This window comes from Salvelinus fontinalis, chromosome 34, assembly GCF_029448725.1.
Source record: "Salvelinus fontinalis isolate EN_2023a chromosome 34, ASM2944872v1, whole genome shotgun sequence".
NCBI classification, from domain to species: Eukaryota; Metazoa; Chordata; class Actinopteri; order Salmoniformes; family Salmonidae; genus Salvelinus; species Salvelinus fontinalis.
Window position 1 is genome coordinate 10,664,858 of NC_074698.1, and position 14,411 is coordinate 10,679,268.

Genomic DNA, 14,411 nt, shown 5'->3' on the forward strand with positions numbered 1-14,411 from the left:
GGCTGTCATTGGCATATCTGGAGGGAACGGCAGCCCATGGCCTTGCTTCTCTGAGGTCTGTTCTCAATGCTGCTCTGTCTTGTCTCCGTAAATTTTGGTTTGTGCCTATTCTGTGCTTGTCATTTTTTTTTGCTGAATTTGTGTGTTTGGATTTGTCATGTCGGGGCCTACTAAATGTCTTTATTGAATTTTTTTCTGCTTTGCACAAAGAACTGTTTAGATTTTTTTTTATGCAACACAAAATCCTCTTTCCTCCTCTGAAACACAGTAATGACTGCATTTCCACGGCACATTTGTGAAGGCTAAAGCAGTGTCTCCTTGTTCTGTACAGTGATATTGGGATTTACAGTATTTGCACCAGAGGCTCTCCCATTGGCACACAAGCAACTTGAATTTCCCTGGCTAAAATTCTCCATCCATGTGGCCAAGCATAAACACTGTGTGTCTCAACCGTGTAGAAAAATATTTGACAGAAACTCGGAAGTTTGACAGCCGTTGTTTTGGTGTTCAGATGGATTATATCATATTACAATATCTTTATTCTAACTCTCAACCCATTTTAGCATAGTGAAATCCTAGAGCCTGGATAGTACGCATAGTAAATTCAGACACAGGCCCACTGCTTTTGCATTAGAAAACTCTTACACGGCTGGTTGCTTTGCACGCTTGGCAGTAGCAATGATTTATTCAGCTAATAATACAAAGGGTGGACTTTCTTCATGGGCTCAGATTCCTCCTATGTGGAATGGGATTATTAATGATCACAATGCACCAGGACATTTTCTTTAACATCTCATTTGATAGGGATCCTTTCTTATAAGACACCTGTCCTGTAACTACAATATTATGGTTCCTTTTACCTGAGAGAGACATCTATACAATTTGTTGAAAGGGGGTCTATGTTGAATCTTTGGAGGTGCCCTGCCCCTACACTAACTACACCCAGAGCTGCTAGACAAGACCATAAGATTGTGTGACTGTATGCTACTTGCCAAGACAGGTTTCTTGTTTGTCCGTATGACTCAGCAGTCAATCTTAGGCCTTTAACTGCAATCACTACTGCCCCCTTTTCCGAATGTAACAGACAGTATTTCAACAGGTTGCTCCTAGGGAATCCTCTCACGATATGTCAATCATAGTACTGTCATAGTGAGTTTGCCATTTACGCCTGAAGCATCATGACTTTGAGACCATCGTTTGAGTCCCTCGTTTCACCAACTTGTCATTGTTATTCTTCAGTTTTTTTAATTTTTAATTTTGGTATTTGAGTAGCCAAAAAGAATTAGACAGAGAACTCATTGACATTCAGTGGGATCTGTCATACTGTATTTTCTCATCCTTGAAATGCCTGACAAGTGTGTACTAATTACGTTTTGCAACAAATCAATAGCTAATCCCCAGGACATTGTCTTGTTAGGACTCTTAATTGTAAGTCATTTAGATACATTTCCCTACACGTATTATGCCCTATTCTTAAAGTCAAAGACCTGCTATAATATATATATATATATATATGTATATTTATATACACGTTGAACAAAATACAATTATAGTATCAGTTACAGTATATTTGGTCTGCTGTTGGAAAGGTTAATATAGAGGCATCAACTGAAACTTGATATTGTAACCAGTATAAATATTTAAATGTCTTAATTTGTGAAGAATTTTGGACTCTGAGTACAGCCACTCTTACCCATCCTGTTGTGTTCGTTTTATGGTAATTCATTCTGTGGTCCCGGTCCAAAATGACCGCCCCATTATAGCTGATTATAAATCCATAATAATACACATATTATCTCCTAATGTTGTGTTAGATCTTTTTTTTATCAATCTCAAGTTCTTGTGAACATTACAAGTTTTGAACTTCTATTTGCTATTTATGGCCTGTAGGCATCATTGACGAAGGCATCATTGACCTGAGCTCATACAACTCATTTTTGAGTAAAACAAGCATAATGTATGGATTATTTTGACAATAACAAATACTCAGATGAAACATATTGTACTATTTATCACAGACTACTTTGTGTCAAAGTTCAAGAAGGACTCTCTCCTCCTCACCAGTGTCATGATCAAAGATATGATCAAGAGCCTCACATACAGTATATCGTTTGGTCATTGTGCTGCCACAGAATGAATTGTGAGCAAGGCCTTAAAAAAGCTTTATATACCAGAGCTGCTAGAAAAGTTCTATATATTATTGAAACAATGTTGCGATTGTTTGTGAGAATGCCAACAGGTGTGGTTCCCGTGGGGGATAGATTCTATTGGGGAAAGGTTCCCGTGGGGGTTGCCATGGAAGCCAAGAAAGGGAGTGAGGTGTATGTATGTGTGTGTGTGTGTGTGTGTGTGTGTGTGTGTGTGTGTGTGTGTGTGTGTGTGTGTGTGTGTGTGTGTGTGTGTGTGTGTGTGTGTGTGTGTGTGTGTGTGTGTGTGTGTGTGTGTGTGCTCGAAAACACACATGCATGTGGGGGTCTGGGAGAGGAAGTGTGTCCATCTGATGAATGGGCATGTGACTGAACTGAATTTATTACATTAATTGTAGTCTCACCCATTCATTTCTAATGACCGGGAACACCACAGGTGTACAAAAGTTAAATAAAACACCCAAAATTTCATGAAAATCATCTAAATTTATTTTGTGTGTTCAGATGACCTGTGTGGACAAACTCATGGAACCTTATGACAATCAGATTAAATGAACTACATTTTTTAGAGAGAAAACTTGTAAATTGGTCCAATTGGACCGGAACACAGCAGGAGGGTTAATAGCCTTTCTCATAACCTAGACAATGACTGTCTGTCATTGCTGAAGTTATAGTTTTCTATAGTACTATTTACATTTTTTCATATGTTGTTCCACCTGGTAACTACTGCTACCTCTTCTGGAATAACTCTTTATCTGACAAATTACACATTCATATCCTAGCATTCATTCACAATCCTGTGCCCTCACTTCCTCTTGCACTGTAACGCTAATATTTCCCACATTATTTACAATACTTACAATTGTTTTAATAGCTTTTTCCTGAGATTTATTCACATTGTCTGTACAACTGCAAGGTAAATATTTTATTTATCAGTTGTTGAAAAAGTTTATACAAATGTGACATTCATGATACACTTATGCAGAATGTACATTTAAAACACATGTTCATGATCAGCTGTTACCAATTTTACATTTCTCATTAAATGTGAAACTATGCCAGAGTGTGATTCATTATGCCAGAACGCGAGACTTCTGTTTGTGTCAAGTTGATGTATATTCTGTTTTTCTTTCCTAATGAACAGAGGAATCACAAGCTTTGCACTCCCACCAAGAACTGCTATTACCTACTCCAGTATGTTATCTAGGTACTGATCATACTAACATGTTGAGCCAATAATACTAGTGCACTGTAACTCGCACCCCTGATTAGCGTATCTGCATTGAAAGTCACTGCATATGATATATCTTTTTTAAATATGTAAAATTGGTATTGTGCCGCTTTAATAAAAAGCATTTACTTATTTTTTTTTGCTTTTTAAAATAATAATTAAGGGATGGATCAGCTTAATATTGCGGAAAGATTGTTGCTTTCATCAATGTAATTGTCTGCATCATTTCCAATCCCCCATATATTTTTGGTAAATATATCCATATACATACACGTATGCATACATATACACATATATACATACACATACCTACATAGATATACATACTTTTTAAAGAATATACCTTTATTATTCCCCACAGACCCTACCACCCTTCCCCCAATTGGAGTAAACTAATAAACACTTAGGCTTCTACCTTCAGTTTACACATCTTATACACATTTTACAGACAATCTATTTTACAATAGTTATATTTTGTTTGTTTTTAGTCCTTCCTCTATTTCTGATGTCCACCCAGGTTGATTTTTATTTGTAACTGTAGCTATTTCACAAAATTTCTGAACCTATATACATTTTACAGACCCCGTATGTTTCACATTGGTTATTTTGTTATTAGTCCCACCCTTCAGCTCCATTCAACCCCTCCCATCTATCTCTCAACACCATCCATTTTGGATTTCTATTTGCCATATATTTTTCAACTGTGCTGTGATGCTTCACAAAAATACTGAACCTTTCTATTCTCATAGCTTCTACAGATTGTAAATTGAAAAAAAAATGTTTTGCTAAAATAATAATTATATTATTGATTGATTGACTATGGCTTTTCAAATCACCCAGTATTGCTATCTGCAGCGTTAGTTCTAGGCAAATGTTACAATTCTTCAGCCATTCCTGAACCTGTCACCAAAAACGAGCTACATATGGACAATACCAAAATAAATGATCTAATGACTCTGCCTCCACACAGCAGAATCTGCAGAGCTGGGAAGATTATATCCCCCATATATATAACATTCTCTATTGGTTGCAAGAATTTTGTATAGTAATTTAAATGGAAAAATGTGCCATTGAATGGGTACATCGAAATTCTCTTCCCAAGTATTTTGCAATTTATATGGCACAGTTGTCAGTTTTTTGGGCCTTATATGAAATTGGTATATGTTTTTATTTATCACACGTTTCTTTAACCATTTATGTTCTTTAATACAGGGCCGACATACAAGTTCCTTACTTTTTCCCCTTCTACTTGCCTCTTCCATTTTTGTGGTAATGCTGCAATTAATTGGTTGTAATTTTGGGTAGAGCAGACATGTCCATATGTTTGTGTTAGCTGTATGTGTGACAACTCCACCAGTCCTATTTATGATATCATTCACTAAAATTATACTTTTAAAAATAATATTTTGAAAAATACGTTTTTTTTTATCAATTAGTATATTTGGGTTTACCCACAATATTTGTTGTATTATTTGTTCTGTCTTTTCAGGTGGATTAAACTGAAATTGCAGCCAACTTTATAAGGCTTGTTTAAAAAATAACCATATTTTGGAGATTATTTCCTTTTCAAACAACCGAAAGTGAGCAGGTGTAATCTGAATAAAGGGGAAAAAGGCCATTCTTGAACGTAGGGTGAGACATTCCTACCAATTTACTAGAGAACCAGTTTGGATTTAAGTATAACTTTTGTATGACTGAGGCCTTTAGTGAGAGGTCTAATGCTTTATTTAATCATTTCTGCCCTCCGAATTCATATTCATTATATAAATAGGCCCTTTTAATTTTGTCTGGCTTGCCATTCCAAATAAAATTGAATATTTTTTGTTCATATAATTTAAAAAGTAGGCAAAACCATAATCAAATAGGTAAACTGTGATATGACTAAAGAGTTAATCAGGGTTATTTTTCCATAAATAGACAGGTATTTTCCTTTTCATGGTAGCAAGATCTTATCTATTTTTGCTAACTTTCTATAAAAATGTATTGGAGTGAGATAATTTCTTTCTTTTGGGATTTGTATACCGTGTATGTCCACATATCCGTCAGACCATTTATTTGGTAAACTACATGGTAATGTAAAATTTGCATTTTTTTGTGATCCAATACGTAATATAGTACACTTATCATCATTTGGTTCTAATCCAGAGAGGATAGCAAAAGTATCTAGATCCTCTATGAGGCCGTGGAGAGATTCTAATTGTGGTTTTAAAAGAAAACATGAATCATCAGCCTGCAATGACACCTTCGTTTTTAAGCCACGGATTTCTAATCCCTTAATATTATTGTTTGATCTAATTTTAACAGCAAACATTTCGATGGCAATAATAAATAGATATGCCGTTAGTGGACAACCTTGTTTTACTCCTCTAGATAGTTTAAAACTTTCTGAGATGTAGCCATTATTTACTATCTTCCACCTAGGGTTACTATACATAAGTTTAACCCATTTTATAAGAGATTTCCCAAAATTGAAATATTCTAGGCATTTATATATAAACTCCAGTTATACTTTATCAAAAGCCTTTTCAAAATCAGCTATGAAAACCAGGTCTGGTGTCCCCGATATATCATAGTATTCTATTGTTTCCAGTACTTGTCTTATATTATCTCCAATGTATCGTCCATGTAAAAAAAACTGTCTGATTAGGATGAATAATATCTGACATCACAACACTGAAGTGTAAGAGGTCTCCACTTTTTTAAATGGACTGTATCTTTATATTATATACCACTTGGGTCCTGTTTCCGTAATAATGATATCAGACCTTCTTGTTTTGTGTCTAATAATCTACCATTTATACAGGAGTGGTTAAAACATGCTAATAATGGTCCCTTGAGTACATCAAAAAAGTTTTGTATACTTCCACTGGTATGCCATCCAGCCCTGGAGTTTTCCCAGCCTTAAAGGCCCCAATTGCATCAAGAAGTTCCTCCTCTGTAGTTTGACCTTCACATGAGTCTTTCTGTACCGATGTTAATTTTACATTATTATTAGGGAAAAAAATCCATACAATTAGTTTCAGTTAGTGGAGATGGAGGAGACTGAAATGAAAACATATTCTTTAAGTTAGTGGAGATGGAGGAGACTGAAATGAAAACATATTCTTTAAGTACTTTACTTCCTCTTTCAAAATATCATTCAGTGAATCATCCATGACTCCATCATTTGTAACAAGTTTCAATAATTTTCTTTGGTAGCATTTCTATATTGAAGATTGAAAAAGAATTTGGTGCATTTTTCCCCATATTCCATCCAGTTTGCTTATTTTTTATACTATATTACACTGGATCTTTCTTGAATAAGTTCCTCCATTTCTTTTTGTTTTTACTCTAACTTATTCTGTGCCTCTATGGTACAGTTTTTAATTGCTATCCAACTGTACTGTTAGTCCTTCAATTTACTTTGTTAATATGGACTCTTTTGATCTAAATTGCTTTTGTTTTATAGATGAGTACTGAATTGCATGGCCTCTAAAAGTGTCCATAGAGGTATTTAAGACCGTATTAAAATCTCCCACCATAATAATAGAGTCTAGTGTTGCTTGTAGAGTTGATAAATGATTATATATATTTTCAAAAAAGCTTGGATCATCATTATTTGGACCATTTAGGTTAATTAGCCATATCTGTTTTTTGTCCAATAACATATTTAAAATAATCCATCTACCTTGATGATCTGTTTGGACAATTTGCACATTTGGATCAAATTTACTGTTAATTAAAACCATCACCCCTTTTGAATTTCTTTGCCCATGGGAGAAATATATTTATCGTTTTTCCACAACTTCATCTAAAATTGTTGAATGAGTTTCCTGTAAACAATAGGTGTCACGCCCTGGCCTTAGTATTCTTTGTTTTCTTTATTATTTTAGTTAGGTCAGGGTGTGACATGGGGAATGTTTGTGTTTTGTTGGTTTTGGGTGTTTTTTATGGTAAAGGGGTTGTTGTGTAGTATATGGGTTTGTGTGGAGTTCAGGTGTCTAGCGTTGTCTATGTATGTTTAGTTGTCTAGGAGAGTCTATGGTTACCTGAATGAGTTCCCAATTAGAGACAGCTGATTTCAGTTGTCTCTGATTGGGAGCCTTATTTAGGGTAGCCATAGGCTCTCATTGGTTGTGGGTAATTGTCTATGTAGAACGTTTGTAGCCAGTGTGTGCACATCGTTTATTAGCTTCACGATCGTTTGTTGTTTTGTTAGTTTGTATTAAGTGTTTCGTGTTTATTTTTCGTCATCTTTTAAAATAAAAGAAGATGGCTTACTTTCCAAATGCTGCGTTTTGGTCCATCAATCCTCCACACGATCGTGACAGAATTACCCACCATCGGACCAAGCAGCGGAAAACAAAGCAACAGCAGCAATGTCAAGACTCCTGGACATGGGAGGAAATTCTAGACGGGAGAGGACCCTGGTCACAGCCAGGGGAATATCACTGCCCCAAGGCAGAGATGGAGGCAGCACGGCGACACGGGAGGAAGCCCAAGAGACAGCACAAATTTTTTTTTGGAGGGGGGCACTTGGAGCAGTCGGCGAAGTTGAGGGGTGAGTCTGAGTGTGTCGAGGAGTTATTGGACAGATTGGAGGAGAGTGAATGAAGGGGAGATTATGAGACATTCGAAGAGTTGTTGACGAAATTGGAGGAGAGTGAAGAGAGAGAGCTGTTGGTTTGGCAGAGTATGCAATGCATTCTCCCTGAGGAGCGTATTAGCTGTCCGATGCCACCTGTGTCAGTTCCTCGTACTCAGCCTGAAACTTGTGTTAAAGTTCCGGAAGATTTGATGCCGGCTATACACACCAGGTCTCCAGTACACCTTCACAACCCGGTGTGTCCTGTTCCTACTTTTTGCACTCATCCTGAGATGCATGTCCCCAGCCCTGTACCACTAGTTCCGGCACCAAGCACTAGGTCTAAGGTGCGTCTCCAGAGCCCTTTACGCACTGTTCCTGCTCCCCGCACTAGCTTTGAGGTGCGTGTTTCCAGCCCATTACCACCAGTGCCTTCACCACGCATCAAGCTTCCTGGGTGTCTCCAGAGCCCTGTTCTTCCTCCACGTACTAGCCCTGTGGTGCGTGTCTCCAGCACATTACCACCAGTGCCTACACCACGCACCAAGCCCTCTGTGTGTCTCCAGAGTCCTGTACGCACTGTTCCTTCTCCCCGTACTCGCCCTGATGTGCGGGTCCTCAGCCCGGTACCACCAGTACCGGTACCACGCACAAGGCCTATAGTACGCCTTGAGAGTCCAGTGTGCCCTGTTGTTGCTCCCCGCACTAGCCTTGAGATGCGTGTCCCTAGCCCGGTACCACCAGTTCCGGCACCACGCACTAGGCCTAATGTGCGTCTCCAGGGTCCAGTATGCCCTGTTCCTGCTCCCCGCACTAGCCCTGAGATGCGTGTCCCCAGCCCGGTGCCACCAGTCCCGGCACCACGCACCAGGCCTACAGTGCGCCTCAGCCGGCAGGAGTCTGCCGTCTGCACAGCGATGACTGAACTGCCCGTCTGCCAAGCGCCATCTGAGCCATCCGTCTCCCCAGCGCCATCTGAGCCATCCGTCTCCCCAGCGCCATCTGAGCCATCCGTCTGCAATGAGCCTGCAAAGCCGCCCGTCTGCCATGAGCCTGCAAAGCCGCCCGTCTGCCATGAGCCTGCAAAGCCGCCCGTCTGCCATGAGCCCACTGAGCCGTCCGCCAGACAGGAGCCGCTAGAGCCGCCAGCCAGACAGGAGCCGCTAGAGCCGTCCGTCAGACAGGATCTGCCAGAGCCGCCAACCAGACAGGATCTGCCAGAGCCGCCAACCAGACAGGATCTGCCAGAGCCGCCAACCAGACAGGAGCAGCCAGATCCGTCAGCCAGCCATGAGCAGCCAGATCCGTCAGCCAGCCATGAGCAGCCAGATCCGTCAGCTAGCCATGAGCAGCCAGATCCGTCAGCTAGCCATGAGCAGCCAGATCCGTCAGCTAGCCATGAGCAGCCAGATCCGTCAGCTAGCCATGAGCAGCCAGATCCGTCAGCTAGCCATGAGCAGCCAGATCCGTCAGCTAGCCATGAGCAGCCAGATCCGTCAGCTAGCCATGAGCAGCCAGATCCGTCAGCTAGCCATGAGCAGCCAGATCCGTCAGCTAGCCATGAGCAGCCAGATCCGTCAGCTAGCCATGAGCAGCCAGATCCGTCAGCTAGCAATGAGCAGCCAGATCCGTCAGCTAGCCATGAGCAGCCAGATCCGTCAGCCAGCCATGAGCAGCCAGATCCGTCAGCCAGCCATGAGCAGCCAGATCAGTCAGCCAGCCATGAGCAGCCAGATCAGTCAGCCAGCCATGAGCAGCCAGATCAGTCAGCCAGCCATGAGCAGCCAGATCCGTTAGCCAGCCATGAGCAGCCAGATCTGTCAGCCAGCCATGGGCCGTCCCTCAGTCCGGAGCTGCAGTCCCTCAGTCCGGAGCTGCAGTCCCTCAGTCCGGAGCTGCAGTCCCTCAGTCCGGAGCTGCCATTCCTCAGTCCGGAGCTGCCATTCCTCAGTCCGGAGCTGCCCCTTACCCTGGTGCTGCCCCTTACCCTGGTGCTGCCCCTTACCCTGGTACTGCCCCTTACCCTGGTACTGCCCCTGACCCTGGTACTGCCCATTACCCTGGTACTGGCCCTTAGTCCGGAGCTGTCCCTTAGTCCGGAACTGCCCCTTAATGCAATGGGGTTAATGTGGAGAGGGGTCATTTTGAAGAAGCTAAGGAGGTGGTTAGGGACTGTGGTGACGTGGGGACCACGACCAGAGCCGGAGCCGCCACCGTGGATGGAAGCCCACCCAGACCCTCCCCTAGACTGTGTAATGGTGCGCCCGGAGTTCGCACCTTAAGGGGGGGGTTATGTCACGCCCTGGCCTTAGTATTCTTTGTTTTTTTTATTATTTTAGTTAGGTCAGGGTGTGACATGGGGAATGTTTGTGTTTTGTTGGTTTTGGGTGTTTTTTATGGTAAAGGGGTTGTTGTGTAGTATATGGGTTTGTGTGGAGTTCAGGTGTCTAGCGTTGTCTATGTATGTTTAGTTGTCTAGGAGAGTCTATGGTTACCTGAATGAGTTCCCAATTAGAGACAGCTGATTTCGGTTGTCTCTGATTGGGAGCCTTATTTAGGGTAGCCATAGGCTCTCATTGGTTGTGGGTAATTGTCTATGTAGAACGTTTGTAGCCAGTGTGTGCACATCGTTTATTAGCTTCACGATCGTTTGTTGTTTTGTTAGTTTGTATTAAGTGTTTCGTGTTTATTTTTCGTCATCTTTTAAAATAAAAGAAGATGGCTTACTTTCCAAATGCTGCGTTTTGGTCCATCAATCCTCCACACGATCGTGACAATAGGTATTATATTCATTCTTTTTTAGACAGGTAAATACTGATCGTCTTTTCTTATTATCTGCTAGGCCATTACAATTGTAACTGGCTATACTTATTTCACCACTTACCATAATGAGACACAACATTCAATTCTATTTATCAAAATCTATGTTTGTAAACGTACCATTAAAAAGTAACATGATGATCGAGTGTCTATATAGCTGTGCCATGATATTTGCATTGCTACTAAGTAAACCTCCAATTGGTCCCTACTATTCCACCCGCTAAAAGCCCTCCTCATCCCGAGTTGGGTTGTCAACCTGTCACGCCCTGACCTTAGAGATCCTTTTTATGTCTCTGTTTTGGTTTGGTCAGGGTGTGAGTTGGGGTTGGTATTCTATGTTCTATTATTTGTATTTCTATGTTTTGGCCGGGTAGGGTTCTCAATCAGGGACAGCTGTCTATCGTTGTCACTGATTGAGAACCATACTTAGGTAACCCTTTTTCCCACCTGTCTTTGTGGGAAGTTGACTTTGTTTATGGCACATAGCATTTAGCTTCACGGTTTGTTTTGTAGTGTTTATTGTTTTGTTCGGCGTCTTTTCAAATAAAAAGAAAATGTACACTCACCACGCTGCGCTTTGGTCAAGTTCTTTCAACGGCCGTGACAAATCCCAATGCCCGGCAGACCACCCCCACCCCCTGTACCCCATAGCCCTGAAAAGACTGGGATCCATCCTTTGAAAAGAGCACACAGTGCCATTTACAGAACAGAAGTAGATCAACTGCCAAATGCATTTCCATCGCCCTCACCCCGATTTGTGTTATATATAGCCATCAAAAAAAAAATATATATATTTTTAAAATCCAGTTTCTTATTTTCCATAATTTGCTACTAATATTTGTAGTAATGTAGGCAATTTATGCAAAGGATTTTACCTCTCACCAGTCACGCCATTACCAAAATTAAATTATAACAAGCAATTATTATATTAGCAAACAGTTGTTGTGAATCATCCTCTATTGTCCCTAACATCTTTTACTCCTTCGCAACAGTGGGGGGATACGCACATACACCCACACACTCATACACACTCAACCCTTTCTCCCCACACAACCATAGGCTCACATTCTCGACAGTTGCACCATCCCAGAGCCCAACTCAAGAAAGGTCTTGATTTACGAATGCATATACAGTTGCAGCTGTATGAGAAGGCCTGCAAGACCGTGCAAAAAAATGGGAAGAAATGGAGAGATTTTATGAACCATTGTCACGTCCTAACTGATGGAGGTCAAATGTACACCTTTTCCCTGAAACACCCACAACACAGTTCCCCGTATTGACCATATTCCCAAGCATCTCCATACAGTTAAACTTTGGATTTTGTGCCACCAGGGCCACAATAATATACCCCCTCTCTGAATGTCCAAGTGTGATCCCCCCCCCATGGGTTACTGCAGCTAGTGTTGCCAGCACTGCCACTGCCTGGGTGGGTGGGGGCACCCCACCAGAATCCCTACCGTCTAGGTACAAGGTCGTCAAGGTTCTCATAATAAAGAGCATTTGCTTATACTTCCACCTGTGCCTGTAATAAAAATAACAAATAATATGTGATGAAAAGGCAAATTTGTGCCTCTTAAATAAACTTTTCATCCCTCTCCCTCTCTGTAGAACTATTCGTCTCACATATATGGCAGGTAGCCTAGTGGTTAGAGCATTGGACTAGTAACCGGAAGGTTGCAAGATCGCAATCCCCGAGCTGACAAGGTAAAAATCTGTCGTTCTGCCCCTGAACAAGGCAGTTAACCCACTGTTCCTAGGCTGTCATTGAAAATAAGAATTTGTTCTTAACTGACTAAATAATATACAGGGCAACTGACCTACTGACCACCTTTACAAACACTGTATGGAGTAAATAAAAGCAATGACTTTGAAAATGTATTCTGTGAACCCTGTGAAATGGAACTGGCAGTCTGTGAGGTACACACAGCTCTATTATGTCCCACTACCCAGCTACCAAGCTGTCACTGGTGAAAATCTGATATTGACGAATTAACAGTGGCTGTTCGTAAGTCCATTCACTCAAGTAGGCCTACTGTTTACAGCAGGTGGTACTCAAATACAATTTGAGAATGTCCAGTCACACAAATTTCCTAGGAGGCAAAGGTCCGGATGGATATTCTAATTTATTGGCGTAGTAACTAACCCCCTCCTCGTGACCCCCCCTCTCTCACACACACACACACACACACACACACACACACACACACACACACACACACACACACACACACACACACACACACACACACACACACACACACACACACACACACACACACACACACACACACACACACACACACAACACACACACACAACACACACACAACACAAACTATTCAGACTCCTCTTGTTGGCTGAGAGAACATTTGGCAGGTTTAAAGCATATTTCCTGAAATTCTATATTTTGCCATGGGTTGGAGAGACAATGTTGCAGTTTTAAAGCTAAAAAATCAAAACTAAAGTACAGTATCTATCAACCTAATCACTGCAGCTACCCACTGGGCACACACACTGGTTGAATCAATGTTGTTTCCACGTAATTTCAATTAAATTAGGTTGAACCAACTTGGAATATTTGTTGAATTGACGTCTGTGCCCATTGGGTAATGTGCAAAGAGAATACAACATTAAATTTAAAGAGAATACAACATATTATTGCAAAAACATCAGGAGAGAAAACAAATATTTGATCTAAGCATGTATAATTTCTTAGTTTGCTCTCAGATACAGATATTTTTCTTCATGTATAATATGCAACCGAAACCAAGGGAAAGCATATTTCATATTCACTACAACTTTTTATAGTGGCAGGGAAATATTTAACTAAACTTGAAAGATTAAAATGGCACAAACGTAAACACAACAATGAACAATGAAATGGTTATTTGTTCCTACATTACTGTGGAAAAAACACAACCAATGGAGAGCCACTTCAAATATGGCCACTCCCACTGTCTTGAGGTCAAGGCCAATAAAGGAAAGCATGATAATGGTAGAAACATTGCAATTGATGTGTTCCTACTAGATGTTACAAAACCCCCTCACCACATGCATTTGGGGACTCTTGTTTTAAAGAAACACAGTATGAACCCAGAGAAAGTTCACTATTGCTCAAGGGGAATGGGTCCTTATTTTCATCTTTAACTGTTTAGAGGAGCATTTCATTCCTTAATTGAACAGCGACCTCGTCCAGTTCTGTTAGCACTAGGAGAAATAACTAGACACAGTGCTAGTAATTACAGTTAATTAAAACATTGCCATAATTATGCCTTATAGATTAGTTTCAGCTAACACACCCAATTTATTCATGTTTTACAAGGGAAGAATAAGCCTGGAGAATTGCCAAGGCATATCTGAAAAACAGCCCAAGACCTTCTTTTATCCTGTTGCAGCATCTACACATCTCAACAATAATCTGCACCGCATCAGTGAATACAACAAAATGTTAGGCGACAGAAGGTCAAGCTTTGACAATTCCATTCTATGGTTTACAGGTGTATCCACAACAAGTCACCAGGGCAACAATAACAATACAATATATTCTTATGACAGTCAGACGCTGCGCATTTCCCAAAACTATGAATACCGTTGTGGAGGGGAGACACACAAATTCATTTATACCCAAATATCCAATATATACCTAAAT